Source organism: Arachis ipaensis, chromosome B10 (genome assembly GCF_059453495.1).
Source record: "Arachis ipaensis isolate K30076 ecotype BB chromosome B10, ASM5945349v1, whole genome shotgun sequence".
NCBI classification, from domain to species: Eukaryota; Viridiplantae; Streptophyta; class Magnoliopsida; order Fabales; family Fabaceae; genus Arachis; species Arachis ipaensis.
In genome coordinates, this window is record NC_142435.1 from 141061127 (window position 1) to 141074344 (window position 13218).

The window sequence follows — 13218 nt, forward strand, 5'->3', positions numbered from 1 at the left end:
GAGAAACAAAATTGCAAAATGGTGCGATTCTACGAGTAGAGTCGCGATTTTAACTACCTTGAGGTAGACGCGACACGTGTATATCTCGTTTACACTGTAAACAAGATACGTGTATTTGTAATTATAAAAATATATTTTCTGAAAATAATAAAAAAAATTAATAATATCAATAATCCAAACTTTTAGCATGAAATTAGTACTTAAAAATATTGGTAGAAGAGATTAATAATATCAATTAAAAAATATAAAAATATATTTTTTCAGATATACTAAATAATGCTAATTGATCCTAATTATATTCTAACATCCCCCTCAAACTCAAGTAACAACTTGAGTTTGAAACTTATTTAAAACAACGAAATAAAGAAAAAAAGAGAAAAAATGCATAAACTCTCTAAAACGGGTGCACATGGAACTGCCAGAAGGAAGCGTAGACGGAACTGCCGCTTGTTTGAAGGAAGCGTAAACAGAACTGCCGCTTGTCTGAAGGGAGCGCAGACGGAACTGCCGCTTGTCTGAAGGAAGTGCAGACAGAACTACCGGAAAGAAACGCTGACGGAACTGCTATAAGGAAACACAGACGAAATGCAGACAGAACTGCCACGAGAAAATGCAAACGAAACTGCCACAAGGAAACACAGACGAAACGCAGACGAAACTGCCACGAGAAAACGCAGACGAAACTGGCACAAGGAAACACAGACGAAACACAGACGGAACTGCCACAAGAAAATGTAGACGGAACTGCCAAAAGAGAGCGAAAACTATATGATTTCTTCATGAGAATAGGTAAGCAGTGGATGACAATGGTGTTTGATCATTCGACTCGAAAAAACACAAGACGGAGAAAATAGGCTAGTCGGTGAGGTGAAAAAGCATCAAAGGGGTGACAAAAGGGAAAGAAGAATGACATAGAAAAAAATGCAAAAACTACGGTAATTTCACCGCAAGGAAAATAACTTATCCTCTTCAAGGAGGATACCATAGCTCCGATACCATATTAGAAACAAGAGACTAAAGTGGGGAAAGGATTTGTGTATTATTGAGTGTTTTCAAGTTGTCTCGAATGATACAATATAAAAGGGTATTTATAGGTACTAAGAGAATTATAATAATAAAGACGTAATCTCCTATAATAAATATTCAGATATACTAAATAATGCTAATTGATCCTAATTGATCCTAATTATATTCTAACAAAGGATATGAACTCTGATTTTTATTTTGATGTTGAACTTGATCAAAACAAACGTCTCAAAACTATATTTTGGGCTGATGCTCAAAGTAAAGTAGCATACGAGTACTTTGGTGATGTAGTTTCGTTTGATACTGCTTATAAAACCAATCGTTATAATATGCCATTTGGTTCCTTTGTGGAGGTTAATCACTATGGTAACTCAGTGCTTCTTGGGTGTGGTTTATTGGCTAAGAAAAATTGAGGCTTGTTTACTTGGTTATTTAATGCTTGGCTTAGATGTATACATGGAAAGGCTCCTAAAGGCATTATAACTGACCAATGCCTCGGAATGCCAGCCGAAATTGAGAATGTGATGCCAGAGACACGTCATAGGTTATGCATTTGACATATTTTGAAAAGAATTCCAGAAAATGGATACAAGAGATATGAAGAGTTACAAGGTGATTTAAATAATATTGTTTGTAAGTCTACTTCAGAAGATGATTTTCAAAATCACTAGGAGGATTTTCTGGTTTAATATAGTCTAGAAGATAATAAGTGGCTATCAAATATTTCTCTACACATGAATTTTTATATTTTGCACATAGGAATTAGTATATTAGTATTTTGAAAGTATCAAGTGGCTATCATATTCTATTTGCTAGAATTCTAACATGTATATTAGTACAATTTTTTTATTTTAATATTTTCTAAACTTCAATGTGTTATTAACATGTTTATGGCAACATTTGCATCTACTTTTGTTAAGTTTGCTCACAAATTTTTTTTATGTATATTTGTTTACTATGATATGTAGATATCTATGAAAAAAGATATTGATGGGTTTCAATTTATTTTAACCACTTTTTTTGGGCTGGTATGTGATCCACACAACAAAGTGAGAGCATGTATTCATATTTTGATAAATTTTTAACTAACAAGAGCTTGTTGATTTAATTTATCAAACAATATGACAATTGTCTTGGATGGAAGGAGCAACAAAAAAGAGAGACTGATGTTAAAGACTATAAATCAATAATACTTTGTGCCACTAATTCCTTAATAGAGAAGCGATTTCAAGGTGCCTATACTAATGCAAAGTTTAAGGAAGTACAAAAGCAATTTAGAAAGAAAGTAAATTGTATTTTGCACCTTATGAAAGTAGTTTCTATATCTAAAGTCTATTCTATTTGGAGGATGTATCTACTTATAAAGAAAGGGTTTATGAAGTTAATTACAATACAAAAACGAATGATATTAAATGCAAGTGTCAAATGTTTGAATCAAGAGGCATATTATGCCGTCATAGCTTGCTTGTCCTAGGGCATGAATGTTTGAGAGAAATTTTAAGGAGATACATTTTGGAGCATTAGAGCAAACTTGTGAAGCGGAGACATAGTAATATTAAGGATAGCCATGATCCAAGTTTGTTGAACCCAAAAACAGAGATGTTTGATGATTTATGCTCCAATTCGAACAATGTTGCTTAATTTGCAACCCAATCAAAGGAAACAAGTGATATCCTACATCGTTATCTTGATATGGCTATGGCGGAGTGTCAAAAGCATGTTGCTAACTCATTATCTAATGCCAATGAGTTAGACAATTTGCTTCCATTAGAAGATGGTGGTAAATATAGTGGTAAAGATGCATTGTCCATTTTTGTAGGAGGCTGCACAATAAGCATTCAAGATATTAAAAGCCCTCCTTATATGTCCACTAAAGGTCATCTAATGAATAGGCTAGGATTTGAAAAAGACAAGATGATAAAAAAGAAGACCAAGGCAAAGAAGGAAAAAAGTGAGATAACTGAAAAAGAGATAAAATATTATTTTATATTATCAATATATAAATTCATCAATGTTGAATTGAAGTTGACGATTTTGACTAAGCTATCTAATTGAAAAAGAATTCTTCAACCTTCTTTTTTTTATAAGGGCAGTGTATATGTGATGATAGTAATAATGTGTGTAGTATTTTTGAGCTACCTTTCATTTTTGGATGAAATAATTGTAATGAAAATTTTATTTTACCATTTTCTTATTGATGAGTAGTGCATGCATGACACTTCTTGCTGCAGTAACACAAAATAATGACTACTTTTTTTAACATCTAAAGGGTGAATCAAATATATGTCAAGGCACTCTTTGCGAGAAGGACAGTTCAATCAAGAAGAGAATAAACATTATGGAAATAGAGGTAAAAGAGACACATGGATATACTATTTTTTATGAATTTATTTTTGCTAGCCATGCTATTTTTTATAATTATTTAAATAGACTTTAGATGTAGAAACTACTTTCTTAAGGTATATATAAAGGATAATTACTTGTACTTTATAGTTAACTGATGCAGCTTCTCTAGTAAGCTACATTTGAGTGTTGAATGGAACCTTACCAAAATGTTAGATGCTGCTAAGAATTTCTGACACCAGGAAATAGGGTGTGATCTGAACATGAAATATGATGTTTTTTCCTATCAAATCCCAAACTGTTAATACTGTTATGACTCTAATTACTTTAATTTGAGAATGCGTGCATATGCATATAACCTAAAATATTTTAGGCCAAATTATATATGAAATATTTTTATAGCGTACCTTTCTTGTTTTGGGCCAGCAGATTTTTAAATTTTGGGCCCGCAAACAATCAGTTGGTATTTTTCTACACCAAAGGAAAAAAAAGCCCAAATGCATATAGAGAGCATGAGTAAATGCTCTTTACCTCACACACTCTTCTTCTTCTTCGCAAAATCCCACTCTCTCTCTCGACACTCTTGCAGCGTGCCCTCTTTCTTGCTCTCAACGCTGATGAGCATTCTCAATGCGAATCAGCCTTCTTAAGCTCGTTGTCCATCGCCAGTAGCGTATTCAATAGAAGCGGCATTACTCTCTGTGACAACATCTCTCAACTCTCTATACATTCCCTTTCGTTTCTACTGATGCGTTATGCTTCTGCAAGGTTAAAATTTGTATTATTCAAAAATTTTAAAGTGAAGGTTAATTAGTTTTTATTTCTGTTCATTTATTGCTTTATGCAACATTTTGCTACTCACTTTCATTTCTAGTGTATCTGAGCTTTGGTATATGTTTTGCATGCAGTGAACCAACTGGGAAAAACTGCATCAGGAAGTCGGACTCTGCAACCAAAACAGACTGGCTTAGCATCATTGTAATATTGATCTCTATTGTTTAGCTCAAATTTGAATTGTCATATAACTGCTCTTTAAACTTGGTAGCTGTAAACTAACATATATATACTTCTTTTGTTATTTGACCCTGAGTCTCTGTCCTAGATAATATATTCATTACTAGTGTCATAATTTTGTATCCATTCAAAATATGCAAGAAAAAACTCATAATGGCACCCAAAAATATGACTCAATGTTTCTTGTCTATTCATAAAAATCTTTAAGCACTCTATAATAAAAATATCTTTTGATTTTGATTTTGATTCATCATATCTTGTTTATGAAACTTAGGTACTTTTAATTTATAAATCTTTGAAAAGATTCATTATGCCATTATCTCAGTTACTTAACTGGTAATTGACTTTTGACAATGGCTATTGTTGGCAGAGCTTTGTTGTGGCAATACTGGCAATCTTTACTGATGCGTTATGCTTCTAGTAGGAAATGTACAATTGATTTGTAATGTGGCTAGGTTTTTTATTTGTGTTTGTGTTAATAATATGTTTTATTGGTTAATCAAATAATATATCAATTGACTATTAATCTTTTTTGCACCCAATCAATTGACTTATGTGCTTTTATAAAACATGATTAATATGTAGTGATTATTTGAAATGGAAAAAGATCTAGATATTGAGAAATTTGAAATAGGAACAAGAAGGAAAACGCAGCAGAAAATTCTTGAAGAACTAGCATCTCGGATATATTGTGTGTTTATTACTTGCAAAGTTAATGTTTTAGCACCTACTAAATTTTATCTATCTGATTTTATAATAGTTCTTTGCTTCTTTGTTCTCTTCAATAATTCAATTTGTACTTATCTATCAGATAATTTATAACAATGAAGCTTTGGTGCATGATACAAAACCACTCTTAGACTTATTTAGGGTGTGCTTGCTTCTGATTAATCGAAAAGTAATTTTACAATAAATTTGTATCCTTAAAAATGCTTAGATTTCTCAGAATTAAGATCTTGATTATTGGTTGTAGTCCAGTTTCGTTGTTTCTGCTACTGCTGGCTCAAGTTGTCTTGCTACTTATAAAATTTACGCAAAAATATGAGAAGTGAGAATTGATTTTTTTTGTCAGTTAAAACAAAAAAGAAAAGTTGAGTTTTTGTGAAAAGAAGCAAACCAAAGGCCCCCTTAATCTATGTCTGGTGTAATCAAGTACAATCTTGAATTACATTAAAAAATTAGATAGATAAATTCGTTGGTTTAAGTTTCAATTATTTGGTTTTTACATGTAATTATGCGTATGCTGGATAGTATGTACGTGGAATTCATCCATGCTAATGTGATGTTCATAACTTTTAAAGTAGTTCATTGCTCATACTTTTGCACCCTTCTTAATGAAATTTTGCACACATGAATCAGACAATTTGCACCCACTTTGATGAGATTTTGCACACATGAATCAAATAGTTTGCACTCACTTTAATTAGATTTTACACACATGGATCAGAAGGTTTGCACTTACTTTAATGAGATTTTGTACACTTTACTCATCACAATTTGCATCCAATGTAATGAGATTTTGCACACATGTATCAAACAGTTTGTACTCAGTTTATTGAAATTTTGCACACATGACTTAGCATAATTTGCATCCATCTGCATCTGTATTTGAATGCGAGTATTACTGTTATTATGATTAGGATTATTATTATTATTGTTATTGTTATTATTTTTCAAACAAGCCATGGTTAAATTGGGTGAAGATTTTTTACTTTATGTTTGCAGAAATCGATAGAATGTCGTTGTTCTCCCAATTTATTTTTCACAACGATAAATTCACTTACAAAAGAGCAAAAACTTGAAGTTGATAAAATGAGATTCTCATCCTTGAAGACTATTCAAAATTAGAAAGTTTATAGGCGGTTACTCCTTGCACTTGCTAAAGCATATAACACAATAACAAGCAAACTGGAATTAATGGTGGGAGGATATCGATGTGACAACAGACAAAATTGGGACAGCTCTAAGATTACCTTCAATTGGTAAAAGCTTTCCAAAAGAAGAAGAATAGACATAAGATATTTTACAATGAGATTTTGCACACCTCACTCAGAACATTAAAGTGGAAAATCTAATTAAATTAAAGTGGGTGCAAAATATCTGATTTATGTGTGCAAAATCCCATTAAATTGGATACAAACTAGTGTGCAAAATCTCATATATAATCACATAAATCATCGCCAAAATAGTGTGGAACGCTCATGATAACAAATAGTATTACATAACAAAAGTTACACTGAAAAATCAAAACAAGAAACAACAAACACTAAGAACTATAATTTATACCCATATTGCTAGGCGTCATTAATTTGTTTGGTTCAGCTTCGTCCACTATTTTTATTGGCGATCTCGTGCTGTTTTCATCTTTTTCCTCTTCCTTGTTAAATCAATACAAACAATAATTAGATTTGCACAATGACAAATAAAAAAGAAATCAAAACTATAAAAAAGCATATACACTATTTTTACTTTGTTTTGACATCTTTCTCCTCATCTTGCTTTGCATCATTAGAAAGAAGTATACACTCTATATTTTACTTTACATTCTCTTTTATCACAAAAGATAAAACAAAACTACTTTTTACTTTCCTTTATCTTTTTTCTTATATGACACATTGCCTTCTTCCTTTGAAATTTTGTTATCATTATTTTCTTCATCAAATCTATAAACAAGAAATCAAATCAGTCCAAATCTATAAACTTAAAGGTGACCTTAGAATAAGAATTACTGGCTTTGAAGCTAGCATAAAGATAATAACAAAATATTAAAAAAAATCTAGTAATACCAAAAATTTAATTAGTGGTAAAGAATGTTTGTAAAACTCATAGACTTCAAGAACTTAAGGATTTGCCAAGACTGTCATTCTGCTATAAAGATTGCATCTTGAAATCGTGGTCCGAGATCAATATCGGTTTCATAGTTTCAAGCAAGGTTCTTGTTCTTGCTCTGATTATTGGTGAATTCAGCAGGGATGGGAGCTTAGTAGGAGTGTTGGGGATATGGGTGGCAAACGGGCCTAAACCCGTCAGGCTGGTCCGCGTAACCCGTCAAAAAAGGTGGGCCGGGTTGAAAAATTGGGACTGCCAAATAGCAAAAGCCCACCTAACCCACACTGCTTAAACCATGGGCTTTGGTGGGCGGGACGGGCTTCCCCGTCGGGCTTAGTGTTTTTTTGGTAAGGGGGATTTTTGTAATTTTTTTTTGTCAAAATCCAACTTCTCCCAACCCAACTTCCAAGAGAATGAAGATGAAAATTGAATGTTTTGAATTATGTTTATTTTGCTTTGGAGACAATATTTATAATTGTGTTTTAGATTATGTTTATTTTGCTTTGGAAACAATATTTATAATTATGTTTTGGATGAAAACATATTTTATAATTATGTTTATTAGATATTTATAATTACAAAGACTTTAATATTTGTGAATATAAAAATTATAATTTTTTTATATTTTTAGAAATTATAAATTTATTAAAATGATTGTAAAATTATATATATTATTTAATAGTTAATAATAAAAAAAGAGGAAATTTGACGGGCTTAGCCTGCCAGTCCGTCAGCCCGCCAACCCACAGTTAGATAGAGTGGAGTGGAATTTTAGAACCGTTTCATTAGACGAGACAGGGCGGACCAGCATGCCAAAAAAGGGCTTTTAGCTGGACGGGATAGGGTAGGGCGAGCTTTCCCGTTTGCTACCCCTAGTTGGAGAAGGGTGAAATATACCTGTTAATTCATCCATCCACCAGTGTATATATTTTAGTGAAAGCTATGTATAAAGTTGCCCTTCAAAGTATACTTGTAGGTTTAAAATATCTTTAAAGTAAAATCTCCCAATTGTTGCAATTACCAATTAGTCTAATTTCTGTAATCCTATTCTTATTTAATATTAATACAGACTCAATTTCCAAGCAGAATGTAACTATAACACCGGGTAAGAATGATTCATAACATTTGTTATTGATCCTCTAGGATATCGGAATCATGTAGATCTGCTACCACATTCAGATCTATATAAGTATATATTGGCCTCTTAAATTTGGTAATTTTGACTATGGCACTTAAGTTTTCTATTTTTTCATTTTTGTTACAATAATAAAATATTTCGTTAACAACTTTTTTAAACCATTTTTTTAATTGTAAATATGTGATCATAGTATCATACAATAACAAATTAATGTTTTGGAAACTTGTTAATGAGATATTTATTTTATTTTACAAATATAAACAGAAGAGTTTATCACTAAAATAAAGATATAATTACGTGAATTTTGCAACTCTAAAAAACATATATTTAATTAAAAAAATTTGTGAACTAATATATAATAATCACACATTTAATTTATATTCTAAAAGGAATTAAAATTGTTTTCTTTTAATTCTAAGTTATTTGAATATAATATTAAAATTTAATAATACAAATAGTTATTAAATTTGTTACTAAATAGAAATAAAAATTAAATTTATCTGTTTAAGTGTTAAGTTTTATTCTATGAACAAATTGGTCTTTAATTTTCTATTCTAATAACATGTCACACCAGAGAGAATCATTTTATCTTCTCAGTTTAATTGTTATCTCATGTTAGCATTTCATTAACAACAAAATATACTTTTTCCTAGGTAATGAGCACAGCAAATTATAGAATTACTAAAATGCCCTTTGGTGTGCAATCCAAAGTTTGTTACTGGCCCTAATTGTCCCCAAACGCAGCAAACCCTAAACCCCCAGCCTCCATTCTCCCTCGCTTCCTTCTGTCTCTCTGATCCCGCTCCGTCGCGTTTCTTGCTTCACAGCTTCAGTCTCTTTCCTTCCTCCCGTCGTCGACTCCCGTCGCGCGGTCTTGTCCCTTGCTTCGGCTGCGTCGTTCTTCCGTCGTTTCCTCAGTTCGGGTAGGTCATATGATCCCTTGCTCTGGTTCGTATTCTTTGTTTTTTTTATTGAACTTTTAATTTGTAATTTTCTGTTGCTGTGGTGTTGAGTTGTTATTGCTGATATGTTGCTCGAGTTTTTGTTGCGGCTGCTGCCTGCTGTTGTGTTGTTACTTGTTAGATGATGTTGATATTGATCTGGCGCTATTACATTTCATGATTCTATGTCTTGATTCTTCTGGTCAAGATTTTGGAAATGGAAATGAATGTGATAATTATCCCATTGAAAAAAAAAAACTCTAGCAAGTTTTAGTGGATTTTGACGATTGATGGTAAACTTTGAAGATGACTTCTGATATTTGGCTATTTGCCTTTGGAAATTTGAGAGTTGAGACTTGTGTTGCCCTTATACGAGCCACAGCCTACGTCGGACTATGTAATGTGATTTGGCAGATGATTACCAATGTTTAATTTTTGTCCATTTTTTGGATTTACATTAGAATATTTTTATTTTTGTGTGCTTATTTATGATTTTTATGTTCTTTTATTATAATCTGGCTATTCTGGTTTATACCTTGTTGAACGAACCTCTGAACTCGTATCTAAAACGGTTCGTCGTCTGGTTTGGTTTTCGGTGCCTATTTATGTTTTTGTTGCTGTTTCTCCGCCGCTCAGCCGTTTAACAAGGGTATTATTTGGTTGTTTGCGTGTTCTATTTATTTGTTTCTTTTCTGCTCCCCGGCTGTCGCTTTTGCATTCGTCCGCCCTTTTTTTTCTCCTTTTTTTTGTTTATATATTTTTGTTGCATTTCAGATCAGTTTCTGTACCTCAACTGCTCCTTTTTTTTTTTTGGGTTTTTTTATATAATTAAGTATGAGAAAAACTTTAATTTCAGGAATACGCATGGCTTGATTTAATGACTGAAATATGCATGGCCAACTCAATTTCACCGGCCACGAAATGGAGTTCTATACCAATTCGCAACTGGTGCTTACGAAATTGGGGGAACAGCAGCAGACATTTCAACTTCGTGGCTGCCACAAAGGAGATGAGGCACATCAAGGACGGCGCACACGAATTGGGCGATCTCAAGCCCACCGGCCACGAAATTGGCCAATTAGCTGGCGGCGACCACGAAGTGGGAAGGTTCGTTGCTGGCGCCCACGAGTTGGCTGTTCTAAACGACAGCAGCAGCAAGCTCACATGCATTGGCTGTGTCGGGTGACAGGGGACAGTTGGAAAGGGAGCCAAGAGTGGTATAAAAGAGGGGTGGGGAGAGCTTTCATGCACGGTTAAATTGGAAGAGGGGTAAGAAAAAAAAAGTGGTTAGCATGGTAAATGAAACCTGAGAGGAGGTGAGCTTCAATAAAAAAATTAACTTAATATGAGTGGGGGTGGGGTGAACATGGAGGAGAACTTGAACCGGCTGGACGAACATTATATAGCGGCACATTTATTCCATAAGGTTTGTTTACGCCATTAATCCGATTGCTATTGTTAGAGATTGTTAGTAATATTTTTTCGATATTTACCTTTTTTACAGAGTATTTGTAACTGTTGTCTTTCTTGGCTTCTTATGTTGTAGCTCACACGTGTTCTTACTCCTCATTGCACGCTCGTTGATGTTTTCATGTTAGAGCCTAGGATCCAACCATGGAAATTAGGCGGGAAAGGCTCCACCTTTGTTTGAGACGCACTGGATTTTATCATGCCTCTTTGATCAAGCGCTTCGAGTACGACAATCAACTTATTAGTGCCTTTGTGTAACGGTGGCGTCCGGAGACGCATAGGTTTCATCTCCCTTGGGGTGAGTGTACCATAACTCTGGAGGATGTAGCCATGCAGCTAGGTCTAGAAGTTCATGACACAATTTCCAAATATCTCTCTGATGAAACTTACTCCATGACCTCAACGTCTAACAGGCTGACCATCATCATTCCCAAATATTTCTCTGATAAAACTTACTCCATGACCTTAACGTACCGCTAGGTAGACCTAGCTGCATGGCTACATCCTCCAGAGTTATGGTACACTCACCCCAAGGGAGATGAAACCTATGCGTCTCCGGATGCCACCGTTCCACAAAGGCACTAATAAGTGGATTGTCGTACTCGAAGCGCTTGATCAAAGAAGCATGATAAAATCCAAATCCAGTGCGTCTCAAACAAGGGTCGAGCCTCTCCCGCCTAATTTCCATGGTTGGATCCCAGGCTCTAACATGAAAACATCAACGAGTGTGCAATGAGGAGTAAGAACACGTGTGGGCTACAACATAAGAAGCCAAGAAAGACAACAGTTACAAATACTCTGTAAAAAAGGTAAATATCGAAAAAATATTACTAACAATCCCTAACAATAGCAATCGGATTAATAGCGTAAACAAACCTTATGGAATAAATGTGCCGCTATATGATTGTTCGTCCAACCGGTTCAAGTTCTCCTCCACGTTCACCACACCCCCAATCATATTAAGTTAATTTTTTTTATTGAAAAACTCACTACCAGAAGCTCACCTCCTCTCAGGTTTCATTTACCATGCTAACCACTTTTTTTTCCTACCCCTCTTCCAATTTAACCGTGCATGAAAGCTCTCCCCACCCCTCTTTTATACCACTCTTGGCTCCCTTTCCAACTGTCCCCTATCACTCGACATAGCCAATGCATGTGAGCTTGCTGTTGCTGCCGTTTAGAACAGCCAACTCGTGGGCGCCAGCAACGAACCTCTCCACTTTGTGGTCGCCGCCAGCTAATTGGCCAATTTCGTGGCCGGTGGGCTTGAGATCGCCCAATTCGTGTACGCCGTCTTTGATGTGCCTCATCTCTTTTGTGGTAGCCATGAAGTTGAAATGCCTGCTACTGTTCCCCCCATTTCGTGGGCGTTAGTTGCGAGTTGGTATGGAACTCCATTTCGTGAGTGGTAAAGTTGAGTTGGTCATGCGTATTCCAGTCATTAAATCAAGATTCCTGGAATTAAAATTTTTCCCATGTTTAATTATATAAAAAAGCTTTTTTTTTTTTAGTTATATCGTTTCTTGGACCAATGAAGATGACACGGTTTAGCATCTTCACGGGTGCTTTCTTATGTGATAAAAGTTATCACTGTAATATATTATTAAAACTGGGCAAAGTCTTTGGTATAGATGATGGGGACAAATCTACATGTATAGATTTGTGGTGGCAGCTTATTATTACAACAGGTGTGAATCTTGGCAGAAGCATTGCAGAGAAAGCTGAATGCAACATGTGAGGAGTATGGTAATTTAGTTTGATAATGATTTGTTATGTTGATTAATTAATTTAGGTTGATTACGGGCCCGAATGTTTGTCTTTTTTAGTTTTTGGACAAAAAGTGGACTTTGTGTTGCAGGCCGAAAATTATAAAAAAAGAATATCATAAATTTAGATTCTTGCTACCTATTACCCAACAAACCAATGCAACTATAATTACCCAAATAAAAAGAAAAAGAAGAGCACCCCTACAACTAATACGTAAGCGCTTATTGCAGCGTCTCTCACTAGTAATATTATAGTTTCCTTCCATATCTTTCTATTTTCTTCTTCTGCCACTAAACATATTTCCACTATCATTTCATTTCATTTTTATATTTACAGCTTCAACTATTTACAGCTTCAACTGGCTAATAATTATGGTTTTGCCTTCAGGCTGAGTGACATTTCCATAGACTTATTTGTAGTATAAAAAAATATGGGATGAACTCAAAATAAGCAAAATAAAGGATCCAAATGACAACGTTTTTTTTTTAATTTCTGAAAATGTGAAATTCGTTAAAAACTAGTTGTAATTAAAGCAACTTCACACTAACATCACAACAAAATTAACTTCTATTAAATATATCTTCCAAACTTTATATAAATATCTCTATTAATTTGAGATATGCTTAAAAGGATTATTAATTCTTTATTTTTCTATATTCAAAATTTTCCATTCGAACATATTCTATAATA

The 13218-nt window shown here is 33.9% G+C and overlaps 1 long non-coding RNA gene across 1 annotated transcript; it reads left to right on the forward strand.

Annotated features, from left to right (window-relative positions):
- Positions 1-8998: 8998 nt before the first annotated feature.
- On the forward strand, positions 8999-12561 carry LOC110268325 (uncharacterized). The gene is made up of 3 exons (XR_015880970.1): positions 8999-9273; positions 10148-10717; positions 11506-12561. It is a non-coding gene; the product is annotated as an uncharacterized LOC110268325 (long non-coding RNA).
- Positions 12562-13218: the final 657 nt, after the last annotated feature.